A 17,154-nucleotide genomic window follows, 5' to 3' on the forward strand; every position below is an offset into this window, starting at 1 on the left:
TAGAAAAAAAATGAGTAATAATTCATTTTCTAAACAAAATACATATTCAGAAAACCCCATATTAAGTTGAGTAATAATTACTGAGCGTTTTAATGTTTTTTTTTTAATTTTTAATTTTCAAATTGATTTTTTAGAAAAATATTTTTTTTGTTTTGACTAATAGTTTCTTCAATCATTACTCATTTCTTTTCTTTTTATCTATATTTCCTTTTCATACATAAAATAATCACAAATTTGTTATAACACTTTGATAAAGTGAAAAAAAAAATGAATGTGTCGATAATACTAAATTTCTCATTTGACAATAGTTACTGCAGATTAAACTGACTGTATTTTTTGTATAGAACTGTTTTCTTTCACATAAGCATTTTGCTGAATGCAAGAAAAAACTTTCATGTATTGTTATTCAACTCAATAAAGCCATGTTTATTACAAATGAAAGAAATATTTGTTTCATTCACCAATGCAGCTTGTAAGCTACGTGAACAGGAAATCTATTTTCATTCTTTATTCGGCATTGACTTTTTTTTTTTATTTCGATTGCGTTCTATTCCTCGAAGCTAGTACCAGAAGGTAGAAATCGGTTAACAAAAATAAAAATTTGCCAAGGCACTTTTGTTTGCTATCATAATGTTATTTTCTCCCCTGATTACGTGTTCCCAGCTGCATGGGGAACAAGATGTTTTTGCTGTTTGAAATACACCTGGCTTGTGAATGCGACGTTTTTTTTTTAGGGGAATTTCTGAACTGAGTAAAGGGAGCTGAAAAGATCAACATCGTTGCATCTATTCATTTTCTGACAACAATTGAAGAGAAATGAAACAACTTTGTGCTATAGAATATGGAATAGATATTTTATTAAAATCTAAGGTATCATTTTAGAATAAATTCATGTTTAGCGAAATAAAAGACACTATCTGCAGTTCTGAAAAATGAATAAATTCAACCTTAATTTTTAAATACCATCCTTTATCCAAACCCAAACCAAGCTTGTTTTTTCTTATGCCTGATTCTATAAAAGAGAATAGTTTTTCTTTAATTTTTTCTGACTTGACAAAAATTATAAAAAACTATAAGAGTGCCCAGTTAAACAATATTAATTCCCACTCAAATAATGCTTTTTTTTGTTAACCTCTCACGGTTAATTTCCCAAGATATTTTTTTGGCTGGTTAGAATACATATATAAAAATGCTATGATGACAAAAATACATTCATATATAAAAATGCTATGATGAACTGCAGCAAGTGAGTTGCCGAATCTTTAATAATGTCTTATGAGGATATTACGAAAATCCTCTTATTTCAAACTTACATTACATCTTATATTTAAGTAATTTTTCTACCATATAAAATATATGGATGTGATATACTTTTACATTTATGTTTTTAGATATATACATTCAATCTATTTTGTTTAAAATGCATAATAAATGATTAGTTATTTTTTTTAATTTCTTGAATTCCACCAAAATTACTACAATCTTCTTTAAAATACGAAAATTTAACGGAACACAATTGTCACATTGCGATTATTTTAAGTTTAAAAATACGATAATTATCTTATTTTAATACAGAATGCAATGCACATAATCATTTCGCTAAAGAATGCAATATAAGTAATTAATACTGTGAGATAATTCTGAATTCAACTGACATGGTTGGCTGATGTTGGATATTTCGTAGAATCATAATTGGTCCAAAAATTTCAGAATTATCACTATGTGAGAGCCTAATTAGATTCACTTTGTTTTCAAAAGCAGTTCTTTCTTTAAAACGAAGAAATTTTTGGCCGATTCTGAAAGAACGAATAGCTGAATCTTCATAAACTTTTTAGATTTGGTACAATTTCTATCCTCAATATTTTTAATCGATATCTACATCCAAGTTTGTAAAATTTTTATAATAAACCAGTGGCTATGAGACTACTAGTGATACAAAACCACAACATTACCTAAAATGATTAAATACTTTTTCTTTACACACTTTTTACCAATCGGTCAGATTAAATTTTTTCTACAAGCTAAAAAAACGAAAGCTGAGAAATTTACATAATTACCGAGTACTGAGAATTAATAAAGCATAAGGTAACTTTTTGAAATTGAAATATTTTAATTCATTTAAATAATATTCAAATTTTATACAATTATTAATTTTATGATTTAGGAAAAGAATTATCCAACTGATAATTCGGAAGCATACTTTTTTGCGATCATTTTTCTTGTACTTTTGTTCTTTGAAACTTGAACCAATTATTGCCAAAAGACTTGTTGACTTTTAATAAAGTATTGATTGTGTTAAATTCTAACGATGCGCTAAAATTATTTTTATAGGTTAATGGTACTATATATAACAGAAAAATAAATTTAAAACCGAAGAAGATATTAGCATCTGTAATACTTCTGCAATCTTAAATCGTTTCTAGAATCATATCAGATTTCACAGTGCTTATTCGATGAAAGAAACGAAAGCCTGTAAAATTGACCCTGCATTAAAAAATAAATAGCATCATTTCTTAAATATAACTAATATTTTCAGCATTCATTGGACATATGAAAGGTTTTTCTGGCGCTAATTTCATTATCGTTGAAACCATTTTCTTATACATAACATGGCGAGAGTCAGAATGTCATGAAAAATTTAAAATTAGAATTTTTTTGCTGAATTTTACTGAGAATTTGTTTAATTTGATACATATGAGGATGAAGGAAACCTTCATCCATTTCTGCCATGATGTTTGAAAACTCCAGAATTAGTACTTCTAAAATGTTGAACTTTTTTTTTTCTTTGAAATTCGTTACCCTTGCACACAATATCAAGTGCTGTGAATTAAATAATTTTCTGACAAACATAAATTGACATATAATACAACTCAATAAATCAGTTCGATGAATTTGTAAAACATAATTTACAGAACTTACTCGCTTGTTTCAAGGAACATAAATCTTTCAGGGTTTATGGCAGTAAACTTAATGAAGGCACAATTCAAGTAACCACTTCCATACTGAGCTGGTCATTAGCGCCTTGTTACTTCTTGAATTCTATGCATTAGATAGTGCATTTCATCCAGAAAATGGCTCTTGTCGCTAGGACAACTTTAACTCACAGCAGCGTTCACACGACGCCAACTATTGCACTCAATTGAAGGTCACGCCTACTTCAAGAGGATCACGTGACCCCGACGGAACAATGGCAGATGGTTGTCTCATCGGGTCAACTATTCCTTTATTTTCTAGTGCAGCGGTGGCCTGGTGGTAAGGTCTCGGCTTGTGAGCCATAGGGTTTCAGGTTCGAGACCCGATTCCACCGAAGAACCGTCGTGTAAGGGGGTCTGTTGCACGTTAAATCCGTCAGGGCCAAACGTCCTCTCGCTGGTGTGGTGTGGAGAGGGGGGGTGTCAGCTCAGGTGTCGTCCTCGTCATCTGACTGCGGTTCAAAATGACGAGGTCCGTCCCAAAATAGCCCTAGTGTTGTTTAAAACGGGACGTTAATGTAACTAAACTAAACTAAAAATCCTTTATTTTCTAAATGTTAAATACATAGGCTTTATATTCAAAAATTTGTTATATATATTTTATAATAAATCACATTTATTTTATGTATTATTTTTTACAATTATGCATATTTTTATTAAAATATTATTATTATTATTATTATTTTTGAAACAGAGAGACCAGGTATTCATGAAATTTGAATTGAATGTTCTAATCATATTGACCTGAATTTTAAATTTCTATAGTAAATACGAACAAAATGGAAGGCTGAAATAAGTGAAATATAAGTTTAAGTATCGGAAAAGAAATTATGAAGCAAGAATTTCTTCATCCACTAGCTCGTTAAGAACCATTCAATGGTGTTTTTTTCTCACAAGAAATTTCTCTGAATAATTATACTGAAAAGAATTTTGGTCATTACACAATTTTGTTTTTATTAGTTATATGACATAATCTATAAATATATATTTTTTAAATGGAGTAAAACTTTTTATATTAATTTTAGGGAAACATGTATAAGATTGTAGCTTGAATAATATATTAAAACTTTTTGAAAATGCTTTCAATAATTTCCAAGTCAATAAATGGATGAAAAGTTTTCTTTAATTTTGTAAATAAGGTGCATCTGTTTCCATTAGGGTAGTAAAATTTTGTTTCTTTCTGAAAAAAGCTTTGAAGTTTTTATCCCTTTATTTTGAAAAATAATTTATTTTAACAATTAAACAGCATTTAAAAATTGTAACAATGTAAAAATCACCCAGTTGAAATTCATTTAAAGAGAAATTCGATATTAAATTAAACTATGTACATTTAGAAATTGGTTTTAATTAAAACAAAAAATATTGCATAAAATCAATTACCAAATTATTATTACAAAATTATTACTAAAAATTTTTTTAAAAAATATCAGGGGATATAGTCAAGTTTATTAGTATCTGTGGAAGTTATAATTAAGAGTCGGCACGTACTCAAAAGAATTATGCTCTAGAGTGGTGTTAAAGACAAATAGAGACTGATTTTTAACGTTCGGCTACAAATTTACCTCTGCTCGAGTTCTTTTAAATAGAATGCATTGACAATAAAATATCCAAATATACAGAATAAAATAAAATTTAAATTGGAAATTCCTATTCCCTACACGAAATTTTCGATCAAATGTTTTCACTATTTATTTGATTGAGCACAAAGAGCTCCTTCACTCTGAAAATGTGAATACAAATCCTTAGAAGAAAATTTAAGAAGCGTTTATATTTAATAGCAAACGATACGATAAGCATGTCATTTTAAAACATTTTCCAAATACGCAATCACAAAATGTAAATTTTCATTTTCACCATTAGTAAGTATAGATTATTTCAATAAGTTAAATTTGGATCTTTATCTGAAGTATCTGGAAAAAAGAATCCTCAAATCAATAAATTAATCTCTACTTTGTTATAACGAAGTTCTAAAAAAATCAGCTGTCTTCTTAATGAAGTTTTCTCAAATACTCTCTAATAAAGGTTATCACTTCTCATACAGGACAAAATTGCGGAACTTGGACAAAAAGCCGTGAACGCACGAGGACCCAGAATATTATTTTCTATTACATTACATACTTACTTTTTTTTCGACCGAATGCAACCATAATTTTATACAGAATTACAACTTTAGTAATAAGTTATCATACCAAATTTCATCTATTTAAATCAATGAGTTTTTATATGATCACTTTTACACGTACTCAAATTGAAGAAGCAAGATATCAAATCCCTGATACAAATATTGATATATATATATATATATCATTGCTTCAGTTGTGACATTTTATTTAACCATGCCATTCCGTTTTTCAGCTATTATTTTCAAATGTGCAAATGAATAGACCGATAGACCACAAACTCCTTGGCAGATATGGTTCAAAATTTCAAACGGATTTATTCATAAATTTTAAATTTAGTATTAAATTTTCGTTTATAGTATTTCATGCTTTGTATATATCGTGCTAATTTGTACTCCAATAACGAGATAAATAGAAAATTAGTTCGCAGGAATTCTTTCCAAATTTGTTGGACACCTACAAATTTTGGACAAGCACAAATAAACAGAACAAAGACTCGAATTCAAAGCTCTTGACAATTACAACATTTTCTATATGTCTAATTCATGTATAAAATGCAAAAAAAAAATGTTTAAAAGCAAACTTTTATAGCACATTGAAAAGCAGAAAGTAATTTTTATTAAAATCTTAGAGATTAAAAGAACATTCTAAAGTATGATGTTCTAGTAGAAATATTCTTGGTAGATTAGAATTTCAGCCGCATTTAAAATATAAATTTAATTTTGAATTAAATCTTCTTGAAATGTTATTGTTATTATCAAAATACTGTTCTTTACTTGAGGCATTAGTTTCAGTATTTCAGTCTTTTGTGATGTTATTGTAACATTCAAAAATTTGATAGAAATATATTGTCCACTATTTAGTACATTATCAACTAATAAATGATATATAAAAATTACAAGCTATGGGTTTCCTAATGTTTTTCAAATATTTTTCTAGTAATTAATTTTAATTATATTTACTAATTTATTCTTAATGTAAGTATTACGGAATCTGAAAATAATACGTCACTTATTTTATACCAAATAATGCTCTTCAAATTGAAATAAATATTAATAAAAATTTATTTATTATTTGGTAATTATATTTTGAAAGTAATACAATAATAAATTATCATAGTGAACATATATCTCTAATATAATTAATTCAGAACTCCAGTATTTCAAAAAGTGAATGAATATTCGAGTGTCAAATTCTATCATTATAATTATTCTATCACACAAATTTAAGGTAGTATCGTTTTTTTTTTCATTTTCTTTAAAACATATCTTGAATATTATAAGGCTTTATTCACTAAAAAAATATTTAAATGTTTAGTTTCATCAATTTTATACTGGAAGGAAAGTTATATTAAATAATTGGATGCATAGAAAAACAATGAATATTTTTCATTCTGAACTAATTTTTAAATTATTTTTAGACCCAATTATTTCAACCCTAGATTAAATACAACATTTCAAAAACAAATTTTAAAAAGAGAGAAGCTACATATCAATCATGTTAAATAAATTTCCTAATTTCCTCTAATAATATCCCTCTTTCCTTTCAGAACTTCGAATACTACATCTGCGTTTAACCAATTCAGGTATCTCACAAAGAGTCATGTCAGCTCAAACGAGGCAATCAAGAATCCATTAGCTTTGACGTCAAGAAAAAAAGAAGATTCAATCAAATGTGGAGATTACAGACATTGAGATCTGTTATGATTCGTTTTAAGAACACTATTGTACTAGAATTACATGATAATTAATCATCTCCTCTTGTGTTATGGTATGCACGTATATTCTAAAGAATATGGTATGGAAAATAAAATATAAGCAATTTAATCTCAACCTGTGACAGTTATTATTTTCATGAAACATATAAATCACAAATGAGTGGAATTATTTAATTAATTTTAAATTGATAATGCAAATATTGCGTGCATTTCAAAGTAGGTGATAACGCTTTGTAAAAGTTGTTGTAAGAAGGGAATAATTAAATGTATCATAGTTTCTTTACATAGCAAATCAAACAAGAATTGAAAAATAATAAATAAAGAAAAAGAAGTAACTGAAATATAATCTATGCTTTGGAAATATCTAACCGAATTTTAACTTATGCTTTAACATATAAATGTATTAATAAATTCTCTATAAGATTATTAAGTTAATCCAACCTTCTCTCAATTTAATGAAGTTTCTCATTTTAACCGTATGAATCCAGTTTCTTGCTGTGAATTCAATGAAATTAAAATATTCTAGAGATTTTTTTCGAATTTATTGTCATTCAAACAATTGTAATATGTATTCTTGAAGAGTTGTTGGTGAGACATATAAGCGGATTATTGCAAGTTCCGCTAGGCAAATAATACCAGCTTAGTATATTTGAAAAGATACTGCAAGGATTACACAAACAGAAAAATTTTGCTGACAATGCCATTTCCAAGCAAAAATCTTTTGAAAATGCTTGTGAAGATAACATTTGCAAAAGAATTTTCGCTTGGAAATAGTATTCTTAAAAATTTAGGCGAATCAGGGTTTATGGATTTCATGCGCAACATATCGCTTTCGCATCTTTTTATTTTATTCTTTTCAAACTTGGTCCCTATTTTTTCTGATATCTCTAATGCATTTAAGAGGAGATTAGCTCCTGAGATTCTGTAGGAATATGAATTTTTTACATGTAAATCATGTATGTATAACTGTTAGAAATTACAGTTTTTAAAAAGTTTCAGAGGTAAGATGAATATTATTATTTTTTAATACCGTTTCTTTATATTGTGTTTTGTTTTATTATTTAATGTCAATCAACTCCTCATCTACAGCATCTATGCAAGTTTTGTAAAGATTCTTTATTTCTTTAAGGACATATATTTCATAAAATGTAACAAATAATAGAAAGTTCTGCTTGAAAATTACAGGATGTTTTAAAATTCGTGATAGTTACATATTAGATACAAGACAAAATTAGACGAATATAAATCAATACTCAATGCATACTTGCCAAAGGGGTGAATAAACATTAGAGACCGCTTTGTAGCGTTCTATCCAATGATACCTTGTGAAACACAATAACTGAAATAATTTTGGCTTGATTTGAAGCGGTGGGTAATACACTGTAGAGAGAATGTAAATTGTAACCAAAGAAAAATTGGAATTTTTCATTTTTTCTTATCTTTCTTATAAACGAATACAGAATAAACAGTTACAACAATCGCAAATCTTTCAACCTCAAGCTATTTGGTATGATTAGACATTAATCGATTCATTCTGAATCAAGTCATTACATTAGGAAGAATTTCACACATAAATTATTCATTCATGGTAATTTGTACTTATTTAATTGTTTTCCATTATAATCTAACGTAATTATCATGAGTTTTGAAACACAATGTATATCAAAATATATTTCCAACACTGTAGAAACTTTTTGAAAAGTGTCCATACGAATTTTAAATTTTAAAAAATTAAAACAAACATGAGCAAGTTATTTACATCACAAAAGCTATAAATATAAATCAAGCACTTAAAATCGTTATAAGAAATTAAATATAAATTCCTGAAAGAAACTTTTGTAAAAGTACTACCTCAAACTTACAAAAATATACTGTATTTTTTAATCTTTATTATTTAAGTATAATGGACAAGAAGAAGAAAATTGAATCTCAACTATTGCATATAAGCAGCTATTATAATTTTTTCCACAACAAAAAATATCTTATTATCAGCAGGATGTAGTTGCTAGATGCAAGGCAATATTTGGATAGTTTAAAATTTATCCGAAGAGAAAAATGGCATAAATAATTTTCATTCAAGACAAAAACGTCAACAGTTCATAGTTCACATGATCCGATGTGTGTCGCTTGGATGTTATCAATAAGTTACACAATCGCATGATGCAAATAAGATAACGTGAACTTTCAACTGCTGCTGGGCCGTGGTGGCCTGGTAATAAGGTCTTGGTTTGTGAGCCGTAGGGTTTCAGGTTCGAGACTCCATTCTACCGAAGAATCGACATATAAGGGGGTCTGTTGCACGATAAATCCGTCACGGCCAAACGTCCTCCGGTGTGTTGTGTTGTGGTGTGGAGAGAAGGGTGCCAGCTCAGGTGTCGTCCTCGTCATCTGACCGAGGTTCAAAATGACGAGGTCCGTCCCAAAATAGCCCTAGAGTTGATTTAAACGGGACGTTAATATAACTAACTAACTTCAACTGTTGCTGTACCTGCTCTAATAAATAATATTAACAAGTAGATGTCTATATAATTTTCAATTTTTACTACTTTCAATAAAACACTATTTCTACTTGATGATGCCCTCAAAATTTATGAAATTGATTGAAAATTGTTATTCCATTGATTGCTTTAAATGTAGGATTATTATGATTCGTGATGACCATATCTTTTTTATATGTAATAAACTGGTTTCGCTAGAAAATTTGAAAAGTACTCGTTGCTTAAAGTGTTGAAATATAACATCTCTTTATTGTATACAAATATATTCATTCAGTGACGGAGATTATAGAATACATTCTTGAAACTTCTATTAATGTGATCTTTCCATGTAAGATGTCATTTTTTCCCTTAACACAAAGATAAAAATGTTCGCGTAGAGAGTCTTATTTAGATGCTAAGATTCCCTTAATCCTGGCTTTTCGTTACAGCTCAATCCAAGTGTGCCTAAGAGAAAAGGGATCATTTTCCTTTATTTCTTTGTCTTCCATTTGTGTCCCATGCTCCACTTTTTCCCATGAGATATCTTGCTACAAAATACATTCCTGATAATAGAAGCTGGGACGAATGGAAACATAATGAACCGTTCCCAGAAAAAAAAACAATTCAACTCGATACATTGTTCATGAAGAAAGAAACTTTCGGATTTAAATCCCTTCGTATTTTTATGCGCAAATGTACGTGATAGCATAAATTCAGTATCTGATAAAGGAAAAGCAACATGAAAAGAGATTGCTGAATTATAATAAAGTTATATTTAGAATGATAGTGGATAAATTTTAATTTATGCTTCAAAATTTAGTTTAAATCCATTTATGAGAGTATACCATTAAGTATTGTCACTCAATTTTTGTAATTTATTATATCAATGTAAAATTTATAATGACACCATGCTTTTTTACATACTCAATCTGCCTTCCCATGCTTCAACACCATGATTGCACAAGCTTTTCGAGGCAATCAAAAGAAAGGGCTCTCAAAAGTAAGTGCTATTGTTGAGGATTCTTTAGTACACAGTGCACTCCCGAGTATCCGGCCTAATGTAGAGGAAGAACTGGTCGGATAACAAAAAGTCCGGATAGGACGGAGTTCTATGAATTCAATTCTTTGCCCATCAATACCAGAAGACAAAGTTTATATACTGTTACAAATCTGTAATTTTGCTATCCGGCACGGCGTGCTGAGCTTGGCGACCATTTGGCGACTTGGCGTTGAATTTGGCGAGTTTGGCGACTAAATGGATAATACCAGAAAGTTCGAGAAGTTTCATGATCCATCCAGTAATAACAGAGATACACTCAGATACGCCCTGATTGGTCAGAAGATTCTAGCCCCGCCTCCCGGCACTATAAAAGACGGGCACTCAGAAGCTACGAAGAAGTCGTGTGTATCGTCAGAAGTGTGTGTATAGTCAGAGGCGATGGTGTGTGAGAGTGGTTGGAGTCGCCGACACGTAGAAAAACTGGAGAATTAAACAGCAAGAAAGCTGCTGCACTAGCAATTAAATGCGCTGAGTTATTACAATTGAGTGGCGGTATTTGTAGAAGAAAAATTTTGTAACAATACCAAATCTCACTATTATAATGTGTATTTCCTCACTTCTTATTGAGTGCTAAGCGCTCCATTTATATCTTTGTGAACGCAGCCACTGCTTGGTGAATCACAGAAGAAGTTGCCGGTAACGTGACGAGTTAAAATAGAAGGATCTATACTGGTAATTTATATATGCTTATATACTGTACTGCACGTTTCGAGAATTTATTAGAGAAAAAGTAAATTAAAGGATATGAATTGTTCACATTTTAGCATAAATTTTGAAATACTCAGCTTAAATGCCGGAAACATAAACAAAAAATTAACGTAAATCTTAGGACTATTCTGATTAGGACTTAGGATCTTCAAACTGATTTTATTTTTCACTGATAAATTATCAAGCAGATATAAAAATATAACTTTAAGATAAGAATGAAAACTTACTGTTTTTTGATTTTGAAAAAATCCTTAATAGATGATTTAGTAGATGCCTTACTTTCTTCATTTAATTCCGATAAATGAAAATTAGGCCGGATGGTACGGAAGCCGGATAGTCACGAACCCAATACTCGGAGTGTACTGTACATTCGTATTGAATTTGAAATAAAATCCTTGTTGAACGGGTTCATCATCTGTTGATTTGTGATGTGTATGTATGTAAACACGATAACTCAAAAATTTAATAACTTAAGCGAATGAAATTTGTTAAGTGGTATTTTAATTAAAATTACTGTTCTCTATTAAAATTGGTTTCAAATTTTAAGGCATCAAATATTTATATTTTATTTTCTTTATTGCATTATGAAATTCAAAATTCTCATACATGGGATTTTGAAAATAAAAATATTTGTACACATATTCGTTCATATTTCACCAATGTACAATATGAATACACAAATATGCTCACTTTTCACTCAGTCCCTGATAACTAACGTATTATTTATGAGTAAAATTAAGTTTTGAAATTTTAGGAGTCGTTATAAAATTTGATTTATAAAATCAAATTCTTAATTATATTGCATTATTCTTATATTCTTAGAATTTAATTATGAATCGATATATTTATTCGCATTCATTTTGATTCCTCACCAGTGGTCTACTATCTATATCTAGAATTTGTGAAAAACATGATTTCAAGATTACATAATATTTAGAAAAAGGATTTTAAATTTAAGCAATTTATAATTAAAAAAAATGGTTCTATTTTATTAATCCGATTTTATTAAACTTGCCATTTGTGAGACAAAAGGCGATACTTTGTAATTTAGCTCAATGTGAAATTTCTAAGAAATTGAGATGTGCAATCATATCTTTTGAATGTTTCAAACAAATTACCTAGTTATAAATGTCTACACTGAAAATTATTATAAAATTTTAGAAGAAAGCAAAGTTTTGGAAAATTTAAAAGCATGATTGTTTTATCTGTAACTAACCAATTTAAGGTGTATGTACACACTTGAAAATTCGAAAATCGTTCAAAATATCGAATATTTTTTATTGCTTATTAATGTTCTCTGATCCTTTAGCTTTCAAACGATACCAAGATGTTATCAATATTCGAAATATTTCTCGAGTTATAATTATTTTTCTTGAGGTGCTTTCATTAAAAACTCTAGTTACGATGTTTTTAAAACTCATTTTATGAAGAATGATATTTTTTCACTATGTTGCTTCATTCAAACAATCATAACTCAACAAGAAATGAACCAAATACAGTTATTTATATATCAAAATAATCTGTATGAAATAGCGGAGGTTTTGTGCCTCAATCAAAATTATATTTATAATAATAAATTTTTCATAGCTGTTTAAAATATAAAATAACAGAAAAATCTCGCTTTTTCTATTCATCGTTAATGAAAAAACTGTAAAAAAACTATACATTTTTATAACTTGATTGAGGCAGACAACATGAAGACTAATAGTAGGCATCATTTCCAACTAGAATTTTGTGTCTGTAAAAATTAGAATTTAAGATATCATGTTTCAAAAAATAGGCTAATTATCTCAATAAATATTATTTAATTAATTAATAATTAGTGTTATATGGTTTTTTCTCACTTAAATGAATTTAAACATATATTAATAACCTACTGTGAAAAAACTGGATTTTTAAAGTTAAAATTAAAAAAAAAATCTTCAAGTGTGTACGTACACCTTAAGATGGATCCGATATTACCATTTCGATGAGGATTTCTTCTTTTCCTTGCAATAAGTTACAGAAGAGTGTTATTGTGTATGTAAAATGTTAAAATTATTGTTATTATGGAAAATTATGGTAAAAAATATTATGTATTTACATGTTGTTACATTATTTTTGTAAGTAAATTTAGTTTATACTATCATATAGATGGCAACTATTTTTGTTTCTCCTCTCATTATTTTGCAGCCTCTACAGTGTAATGTGTTTACATTCCAAAATGTGTATAAGAGCCAGAGACTATGTTCCATTCCTTATTTCATAATCGCATAAGAAGAATACATAAGAGCAAAAGTTTATTTTAATATTATTGTATTTTGAAATTAATATTTTTTTAGTTGTAATGCGTATATAAGTATTTAAAACTATCCTTTGTAACATTATACATACGAAAGATTCATTAAAATTCTTTTTCTCAAAGTTTAAAATTTTTCAATTTTTTTTTTACAAAGTTTAAGCTCTTTGTGGTACCTCAAAATGTTGTAGTATTGCAACTAAATTTGTAAAAATTCTTTTTGAACCTAAAAAGCAACTTTTCAACACAATTACCAAATTAAAATCTAAACAAATTTTTTAAAGACCCATTTTTAAATTTGTTATTTTTTCAATTTTTTTTACAAATTTAAGCTTTTTGTGGCACTTTAAGATGTTGTATAGCAACTAAATTTTTTAAATTCTTTTTAAACCTAAAAGGCAACTTTTCGCAACTACCAAACTAAAATGTAGATAATAATAATAAAATCCATTTTCGTTTCACCCTACTCACCAGTGTAATGTGTTTGTATTCCAAAATGTGTGTCAGAGCCGGAAACAATGTCCTATTCTTTATTGCATAATTGTTTTATTTTTCTTTAGAAACATTAAACATTCATCTTAAATTTTGATAGTATTTATTGTAATTAATTATGACTTTTTTTATATGTTTTGGTTATGAAAAGAAAAGGCCAATAACCGACCAAAAGACCGACTTATTTTATGAAGTTTCATTAAATAATTCGCGTTTTAATAAAGGAAGAAAAAAAATAGAAGAGAAAAAGGAGATAATGGAAAAAGAAAGAAAAGAAAAAGGGAAGAAGGGGAAAAAAGACATGAGATTCTATGAAATTTCAATAAATAATTTGCCTTATGTAGTTTCTTTTTTTTAAATAATATCTTAATTTTTGCAGAAAAAACATGAAAAAATACTAATTTAATCAGCAGCATCTAGATCAAAAATGATTCAAACAAGAAATTAACATCAGGAGTGACATGTACAATTAGTAATGATTTCGATCCAAGCCTTTGATCTTTCAAATAATTCCTTGAAATCTACTGTCAAACTAACGAAGCGACACTGATTTATTCTTGTTAAATATTTGCCAGCAGTCCAATTCGTTCATGGAAGGTCTGGATATGTATAAAGATAAGAAAATATTCTTGAATATTACTCACTGAAAAAAATGGATAACTACAATTAGAGATTTAAAGTTTGTGTAGGATTGCTGTGCTAGAATAAGAACATGCTAATCTTCGGATCTATTTTTATATTTTGTGTAATGAAATACGTCTAAATCATTTTACAGATTTTATTAATGTTACGGTTATTTTTATTAGTTTCTTATTCTTTTTTTGGAAATTTTGACGTGTTTTACTTTAAAAGCAACTGATCTTTACAATTGGGTTTTCAAGTCAATGGCTTTCTTTCTAAGAGTAATTTAAAATGGGTAATGGCTTTTTGTATTCAATAAAAAGAAAAGAAATGGGAATTCACTAGTTCATAAAATTTACAAATCCAAAAATATTCACTTAAATATCTTATTTCCCACTTTGATATTTTTATGATGCGTTCATCAGCTAATTGTCCATTTGCTAAGAATCAATGCATTTCAAACTAAACTAGTGACTTTGAATACAAACTTCTGTGAAAGATAAAGAAAATCCACGGTTACATTGTGTAATCAATTAATAAAATAGTTTAATTTATTGACCGAAATTAATATATATAAGTTCACAGTTTTTTCAGGAGTAAAAAATACTGGAATAATAACAAATATAGCTCATCAGTATTGTTCGGTGCGTTCTATTTCAATATTTTTAACTGTCATTGTTTCAAATGTACCGTTCGTTTTAGGATTTCGAGGCTAGCATTCTTCACATTTCCACGTAGAAAGATTTATGGTTACTAAGCCTCCTAATAATAGGAATAATTTGAGTTTACTCTATCGTTAAATGTAAATATCTCCTTTAATCTTTTCGTCGTTTCTTTCACTCCCTTTATGGGCTAGTTGAACTCCTCCTAATGTATGAGCAACAGTCCGAAGGTTTCAGAATTTGAGAATGCATAGTAAGTTATATGAAACTACTGACAATGCCTCATAACATCACATGGAAATTTTCCAGGAGTATTATTCCCTATACTGTCTCGTAAACTAAACTTTATCAGTGCTGAAATACCCCAAACGACAGTTTAATAAAACTACGGTAAGCGCTCAAGACGTCTAGGCAATATTGCGAATTTTCTTCCTCTTTTATAAGTATGATTAATTGAAAATAAAAAGCGCGTGCTTTGTTCATTTGCAATATATAAGTTTCGACGACAGAGGGAGTTTCTGAGAATTTTCAAAAGTTGTCTGAACGTGATTTGCTTCACAATCATCAGTTAAGCCGAATTCACTTTTGTACATCAACATCTTAAGTACAAGGTCTGTAATTGCGAGATAAATTGTAATAAGATCAGTAATGAATTGGATAAGGATTTTTCCTTATCTTTAAAAGATAAAACAAGGGTTTCCAGCATTCTAAGGTGCAAGAACTTGAATGATTTTTGAAATAATTAGTCTGAATCAATGTAGCAATTTTTTGGTTCTCTTAGGTGAGAGGAAGCAAATCTTCTAAGGCCGAGACAAACTCACAAAAGCGAATTTTCTCCACAATCTGATTTCCCTGTTTTGATTCGATTTGAGCAAGTTGACCTTCATAGTATAATGAAGAGATTCGAACATGAGTTTTTATTAGTTTTAGTTCCTAATAATTAATTCCCTTATTAAAAATCTACAATTTCTGTTTCAGAATGACATACCAAATTACATTTATCTAATTCGCTGCCTTTTCTTCATTCATTACATTCACTTACGTATGAATAAGGAAACATACTAACGGCAACCAATAGACGTATATGTCTCAAAATTTAATATTAATCTAAAGGTCCTCAAAAAGGACCCAAAATGCAGGAACAAAACATAGCCGAATTGTATGCGAAAACAGCACTTGCAGTAATCAGCAAAAACCTAAGAAACAGGCATTCATAGATAACTCACTGAGATCAAATTTCCAAAGAAAGAAACACAGCGATTATAATTCCCATGGTAGGGTATCGAATGTTAAAAACGATATTAGTCCTAATAGAGGTAGTGCCAAGATTCCTGCATGTTTATGAATTTTAATTTTTGTCTCCGAATTCTACCCTAAATGGTCGCCACTTTTGCATAGAGTGTCTCCGACCTGTCCAAGTCCATGGGAGCTATCTTTAAAATTATCTTTCTTACTAGGACACTTCGAGTGTAGCAAAGCAGTATAACAAATTCGTGACATTATAAATACTTTCTTTACAAGAAGAAATTTAAAGCAATATCCTTAATTGAAAGAAATATTACACATATCTATCATAAAGTTAAATTAATTTAGCTGTAACTTAAATGTCATCTTATAATAGTGATAAAAGTTTATGACCATTTTCTGCTGGGTTTAAAAACATTATATTAGCTGTCTTTAAAATTCTTGTAAGTTACGAAATGCGAATACCTGGTATTAACTTTTATTTCATTTCTTTCAAAATTTCAATTAATTGTTATCTTCACTCTATTTCTTAAAAGTTTAATGTGAAACTATAACTGCCGATGTAGTGTTTTATCTCTAATAGCCTTGAATAGTAATAAACACCGTTTACTACTCTTGAGATGGGGAACTTACGACAAAGATCATGAAATCAGATAAAATGGTTCTTATTTTAGAGCAATAAAGGTAGGCTATTATAATTTTCATTTATTGTTTTATGAAAGGAGACGTAAAAAAATGGGAAAGACAATTGTCATTCTAAAAACCACAATTAAACGTTTTATATCTGAAACTTTCATGATTA

The 17,154-nt window shown here is 28.7% G+C and overlaps 1 long non-coding RNA gene across 1 annotated transcript in view; it reads right to left on the reverse strand.

Annotated features, from left to right (window-relative positions):
* Positions 1–3,065, reverse strand: part of LOC129971147 (uncharacterized) — an 84,637-nt gene extending 81,572 nt beyond the window's left edge. The window contains exon 1 of the long non-coding RNA XR_008784767.1: positions 2,920–3,065. This is a non-coding gene — a long non-coding RNA (uncharacterized LOC129971147). The remainder of the gene's footprint in view (positions 1–2,919) is intronic.
* Between the last annotated feature and the right edge of the window lie 14,089 nt (positions 3,066–17,154).

This window comes from Argiope bruennichi, chromosome 6, assembly GCF_947563725.1.
Source record: "Argiope bruennichi chromosome 6, qqArgBrue1.1, whole genome shotgun sequence".
Lineage (NCBI taxonomy): Eukaryota > Metazoa > Arthropoda > Arachnida > Araneae > Araneidae > Argiope > Argiope bruennichi.